Source organism: Carlito syrichta, unplaced genomic scaffold, assembly GCF_000164805.1.
Source record: "Carlito syrichta isolate Samal-C Ts95f unplaced genomic scaffold, Tarsius_syrichta-2.0.1 Scaffold6363, whole genome shotgun sequence".
Lineage (NCBI taxonomy): Eukaryota > Metazoa > Chordata > Mammalia > Primates > Tarsiidae > Carlito > Carlito syrichta.
Genome location: NW_006950459.1, coordinates 3,512 through 9,096, shown reverse-complemented (window position 1 = coordinate 9,096; position 5,585 = coordinate 3,512). Strand labels below are relative to the sequence as shown.

At 43.9% G+C, this 5,585-nt stretch overlaps 1 pseudogene; it reads left to right on the top strand.

Annotated features, from left to right (window-relative positions):
• Positions 1-988: 988 nt before the first annotated feature.
• LOC103251319 lies at positions 989-2,679 on the top strand (annotated as a pseudogene).
• The last annotated feature ends 2,906 nt before the right edge of the window (positions 2,680-5,585 follow it).

Below are 5,585 nucleotides of genomic sequence, written 5' to 3'. Positions count from 1 at the left end.
GCTGCTGCCTGCCTGGCTGGCTGGTTGGCTTGTGGGAGGGAGTGAGGCGGTAAGCACCTCAGAGTAGGGAAAAGCTGATGAGGAGACTCCTGTCTGCTTCCCTGGGAGAGAGACGGCAGCCCAAGGGGTCTTCTGGGAGAAGAATTTCTGGGGTGGTCTCAAAGCCCAGCAAGTAGAATGGGAATGGTAGGCTGGGTAACTTGGAAGGTCAAGGTGAGATCTTGAGGTGAAGCTGACTTTCTGGGTGAGTGAGTGGGGGAAGCAGAGAAGAGGAAGACCCTGGCCCCGTCCTTGGGGTGGCCCCATCTGGGTAACAGAACTGGTATAGCTCCCACTCATGAAGAGCCAGGATTGTTTGGGAAAACCAGAGTGGCATGTCTGAAACAGGCAAAAAACAGTGCAGGACACAAACGCTTGGCCTAGGCTTCCAGAATTATGGGGGCTGCTTACAAGATAGAAGGACACCAAGTTGGGAACTAGGATGTGGGGATTAGTGCCCAACCTGATAAGAAGGCTTCCCATGTGTCTTCGGGCAAGTCCCATTGCCCCTCTGGGCTCAGGCACCCCATTCATAGAGAAGGGGGTTAGACAACCCTTCCAGATGCTACCTGGTGGGGCTGGGATTAGAATACCAAGGGTTATCCTCTGCAGGGGTCCCCAAACCCTGGGTCGTGGACTATTACCGGTCCATGGCCTGTTAGGAATCCAGTCACATAGCAGGAGGTGAGCAGAGGGCGAGCAGAGCCCTGCCTCCTGTCATTAGATTCTCATAGAAGCATGAACCCCATTGTGAACTGCGCATATGTGGGATCTAGGTTGCCTGCTCCTTGTAACAATCGAATGCAGTGCAGTGCAGTGAAGTTAGGAGGATATCCAACATTATTTAAGATCACCTATGCACCATCAAAAACCCCATATCAGGTCATCTTCATCATCTTCCCCAGTTGAAGTAACTTTTTTGTTAATGCCAACAGCAACCTCTGAGGTATAATTATGTCATCAGAATCAAGCAAAAAATGGAAGCCCAAAGTGATCCAAAGTGATGGAGCCCAAACTGAAGGAAAATGGGATCAATCTGATACTGAGCTGGAAGGTAAATACTACAATGAGGAGGCTGAGGTGGATTTGTGGGACCCTGGCAGAGACTATGAGTTGTACAACTACATGTGCCAAGAGCAACAGAGGCTGATGGTCAAGATTCAGGACCTGAAAAGCAGGGGTGGCAAGGATGTGGCAATTGAAGTAGAAGAATGAAGGATCCAGAGCTGTGTTCATTTCATGCCTCTAAAGAAGCTTAACCAATTAGCCCATGTCAGTTTGAAGAAAGGGAGAGATCAACTCAATGATGCTAAGCAGAAAGTAGTTGCTTATCCTCTGTAGCTTCAGAATCTGTTCTATGAGGTGATGCACCTGCAGGAGATCACTAAATGTCTGGAGATTAAGTCAAAGCAAGAAGAAATTGATCTGGTCAGTTTAGAGGAGTTTTATAAGAAGGCTCCACCAGCTCAGCAAAGGTGAAGTCACTATGGGAGACCCTCACCAGCAAACTCTGGTATGTCTGGACTGGGAACTGGAGCAGTGGAAAAGGCTGGCAGAGAAATACTGAGAGTGCCTGTCCAACAAGGAGATCCTCAAGGAAACTGAGGTAAAGAAGGAGTACCTGCTGTCCATCATGCTCGACCTGAAATGCAAAGATGACAGTGTGCTTCACCTGACTTCCTACTACCTCATGAACCTCAATATCATGACAGTAGAAGCCAAAGTGTCAACTGTCACAGAGTTGATCACTCCCATCAGTGCAGTGACTTGCTGTCTCCTGACTCAGTTCTGAACTGTTTGTATCCTGGGGATCATGGAAAGCAAACTCCAAATCCAGCCAATCAATATCAGTTTGATAAAGTCGGCATCCTGACTTTGAGAGACGATGTGCTTGACCTAGGTCACCTCTATTCGTGGGTACAGAAGATGGGTGACCTCCACTTCCCCAAAGAGCAGCCCCAGCACACAGTGATTACTGACCACTTTCTGGTGCCAGCCACATGGAGGCCACCATGATACTATTGAAGACCAGGGTGCAGTCCCACCCAGCCCTCCACAAACAGTTTGCATTCTTGGAAAATGGTATTGTACCAGTTACCAGTGATTGTCAGTACCTCTCCCCTGCCTAGGTTGTGTCTCACCTGGTGAAATGGGTGACAATTGCCCATGAGGATTACATGGAGCTGCATTTCACCAAAGACATTGTGGAGGCAGGACTGACTGGGGACATCAATCTCAACTACGTGGTACTCATCGAAAGAGGCGTAGACAATCTCCAGGTTGCTGCGTTGTCAAACTCTGGTTACTCCTCCATCTCAACCCATTTCCAGCTATGTCTGAACTGGAAAGGGGAGAAAACCAACAGCAATGACGATAACATTCGGGTCAAGGAGAGTGAGGTTAATGTGTGCTACTAGAAACTGTGTGATCCTTGGTCCACTCATCAGCTCTCGACCAATCAGCTGCAGTGACTATGTGTGTGTTGCTGAATGTCTACCTGGAGACTGAGAGCCATGACAACAACATGGAGGGGCCCCAGGAATTTCCCCAGGAAAAGATGTGTTTGTAGTTTTTCAGGGGTCCCAGCAGGATGAAGTTGTTTAAATAAACCACCCTCAGGGATTCTTCAGCCACCACTGACCTCCTGCTGGCTTATCCTTTCTCCCTAAGCCCCACCTTAAGTACTGGGCCTCTGTTTTCTGCTCTGACCCATATGTGACTAGTAGTATTCTCCAAAGACATGAGCTAATTAAAGTGTCGCCTGACAGTGGGAGGGAAAAGCCCTTTTTGCAAATGACAGTGCCGTTTTTTAGTCAGATTCCTGCACTTGCTGTTCTACTCGTTTCTCTGACAGCTCATCTACAACTATTTGTTTGCTAGCTTTTGTTCGGGATGCAAGGTGACATATTTTCACACCTTACAGATAGTTCCATGTCTTGGCAGGAAAAGAAATGGACTTCCCATACAGGCTGCGCTGCTCAGAATTTTCTGTGACCAGAGTGGGCAAGTGTCAGAACTACTGTTGTCCTGCTCAGTCTAAAGGCAGTATATTAGTATGCCTATTTCAGGAAATACAGCTTAGATTATGCATTGAAGAATGTATTTATTTTTATTTTTTATTTTTTATTTTTGAGTTGGAGTCTCTGTCGCCCAGGCTGGAGGGCAGTGGCATGTTCCCAGCCACTGCAGCTTCGACTTGTTGGGCTCCGGTGATCCTTCCGCCTCAGCCTTCCAGTAGCTGGAACTACAGGCGTGCTACCATGCCTGGCTAGTTTTTTTTATTTATTTATTGTAGAGATGAGTTCTCGCCAAGTTTCCCAGGTGGGTCTCGAACCTGCGGGCTCAGGCAATTCACTCACCTCAGCCTCCCAAAGGTGCAGGATTACAGGCTGAGCCACTGAGCACTGCAAGAATGAAGAATTTAAATTGTTATGAAAAGCCTCCTGTGTGCCAGGCATCTGACAAAGGGCTTTACATATGCTGTCATTTAACTCTTATAGTAACCTTGCAAAGTTAGTGGTATTATCCCCTTTTACAGATTAAAGAGCTGAGGTTTCAGGAGGTGAAATAACTTGATGAATATCTCACAAATGATGGCAGCAAGATTTTATCCCAAGGCTTGTCTGTTGGACTCCAGAGTATGATTGATTCCTTCATGCTGAGACACCTGCCATAGGTAGTGTCCCTTTCTCCCCTTTTTACCTTCTTTTCTTTTTTCCTTGATATTATATTTTCTTTCATTTATTGATGAAGGGGTTAAGAATGAAACCATAATAGCCATTGTTTTGGGAAGATACCTTAAATCATTTTTGGAACACAGAATATAGGTGGAGATTCAGGTTTTTAAAAGACAAAGTTTATTTAATTTGAGGAACTTTCTTTAAGAAAAATAATATAAAATCTGTATCAGTCATGGCACTCTAAAAGAAACAGAAACATACATATATGTATACATAATATGTAATATATGTGTGTGTATATATATAGAGAGAGTATATATATTATATATATATATATATATATATATATAGAGAGAGAGAGAGAGAGAGAGAGAGAGAGAGGGTGAGAAAGAGAAAGAGAAAGAGAGAAATTGAAGAGAACAGAAGAGAAGAGAAGGGAAGTGAAGAGAGAGATGGATCATGGAGACAGAGAAGTACCACCATCTGCAATCCAGAGGCCCAGCAAAGTCAATGGTGTAATTCAGTCTGAGTCTGAAAGCCTGGAAACCAGAGCACTGATGTCTTAGGGCAAGAGCAAATGGATGTCTCAGTTCAAAGAAAGCAAGCTTGCCCTTCCTCTGACTTTTTGTTCTGTTAGGGTCCCCAGTGTATTGAGTGATGAGTGAGGGTGAATCTTCCTCACTCAGTCTGCTGATTCAAATGCTAACCTCTTCTGGAAATACACTCACAGACACATGCAGAATACTGGTTTTAGCAGCTATCTGCGCATCCCTTAAAATACGTAAAATTAACATCACAAAATTGTAAATATTAAATTAGATACAAAGTGAATATTTATTTATAATAGAATAAGAAATCACTGACTACCCATTTGAAAGCCCAATACCACAAAAGTCACAAAATCTTGGAAAAAAGTGTTTTTACCAATTAAAAATTAGCCAATGCATCCTAAAATGTTTAGTTTCTACAATTTAGGGGCTGCAAAATCTTCGATCACCTCTTCACATGTCAAAGATGTTTTTTGTAACCTCTCAGAGGTCCTCAAACTTTTAAAACAGGGGTTCAGTTCACTGTCCCTCAGATCGTTGGGGGGCGGACTATAGTTTAAAAAAAAAACTATGAACAAATTCCTTTTTTTAAAAAAACTATAGTCCACCCCTCCAACGGTCTGAGGGACAGTGAACTGACTCCCTGTTTTAAAAGTTTGAGGACCCTTGCCTAAGAGTTAATAGAAAGATAATTCAGGCACTCCTCTAACATAATTCATTTATATTTCCTTTCTATCTGAGTCCAGAAATGTTCTCTAGACTAACTTCTGGCTCCATTTTCCTATACTACCCAAATACTTCAGGTGTTGGGCACCATGGGACACATTTGTATCAAGATTTCATCCCAGCGATTTAGAACAGGGAGTAGGGATATTCTTGGAGAGTTAGCAATTACTTAACATATACAGACAAGACTACAAACCACATTTATATATCCTACTAGACCCAAATAAATCTAATTGTAATCCCTTTGAGCCAGATTCACTTCAGTGCTACCTGGTAGGAGGATTGTGCAGGAGGAGAAGTCAGCAAAAAGAGTGCTCCAGAATCGTTTGCAGTTAAAGTATTTTTTTCAAATTTTACCAAAACATAATACCATGTTTCGAAAAAGGCTTCTGTAAGGGGTCCTGAGGCATAGGCTTTGTTGGCTTCCAAGAAAACCCAGCTCTGGAGGAAGGATATAGCCAAAAAATGGTATTATACAATCCACAAGTTTCCATGTCACGGGTGCTTCAAAAGTGATGTTCTATGAGGTCCTGTTCTGAGCAGCTGCAGCTCCCAACCTTACTGAATGGAGTAGAGGATGTCCTCTGAGTGT